The sequence below is a fragment of the Nannospalax galili genome, unplaced genomic scaffold (assembly GCF_000622305.1).
Source record: "Nannospalax galili isolate Female #2095 unplaced genomic scaffold, S.galili_v1.0 scaffold2256, whole genome shotgun sequence".
Lineage (NCBI taxonomy): Eukaryota > Metazoa > Chordata > Mammalia > Rodentia > Spalacidae > Nannospalax > Nannospalax galili.
Genome location: NW_008337390.1, coordinates 67,705 through 68,689, shown reverse-complemented (window position 1 = coordinate 68,689; position 985 = coordinate 67,705).

Below are 985 nucleotides of genomic sequence, written 5' to 3'. Positions count from 1 at the left end.
GGACAGGCCATCTCCATAGGTGGTAATCTGGCGCCACTGAAAACCTCTAAGCTCAATTAAAGAGTTTTTAGAGAAACCATTTTATAAGTTGTCCAGATTTATCATCTGTTTATTTTCCTAGCCTGATTCCTTTGCTCCAAAAATAAACTTTGTTGAGACTAGAGAGATGGCTCAGCAGTTAAGAGCACTGGCTGCTCTTGCAGAGGACCCTGGTTCAATTCCTATCACCCACATGATTGCTAACAACTGGTCCTAACTCCAGTTACGGGGAATCCAACACCCTCTCCTGACCTTTGTGGACATTGCATAACATGGGTGTACTTACATATGTGCAGACAATATTTTCATACAAAAAAATTAAAAATCAAATAATAAATAAAATGTTTAAAAGAAAGTATATATTTTTAAGTGAATAGGTATTAAAATCGAAAACATAGCCAGGCATGGTGGCTCATGCTTTTTAATCCTAGTACTCAGGAGGCAGAGGCAGGCAGATCTCTTTGAGCTCAAGGCCTCGTCTACATAGTGCGTTCTAGGCCAACCAGGGCCATATAGTAAGAAAAAAGGAAAACATGCCAGAGGTAATAGCAGCCCCAAGCCCTCCTTGAGGACTGGAGTCAGACTCTCCTGAGGCAAACAGCCTTGGAATCAGGGCAGCATGACTCACCCAGCTCCCCATCTTCGGAACTGCCAAACAAGTGGGTCAAAGTTTGGTTCCTTCTTTCCCTTCTTTTCTGAGACACAGTCTGAGTATATAGCCCAGATTGGCTTTTAAGTCATGGTCCTCCTGTCTCTGCCTCCAGACGGAGTGTGGGGGTTATAGGAGTGTGCCACCGTGCCTGGCAAAGATGAGAGAAAACATCATTAACTTGAATGCATTTCTTTGCGCTGTTTTGTCTGAGACAGGGTCTCACTACGTAGCCCTAGTTTGCTCGGTACTCACTGTATATCCGAGGGTGACCTCAAACTCATGGCAATCCTCCTG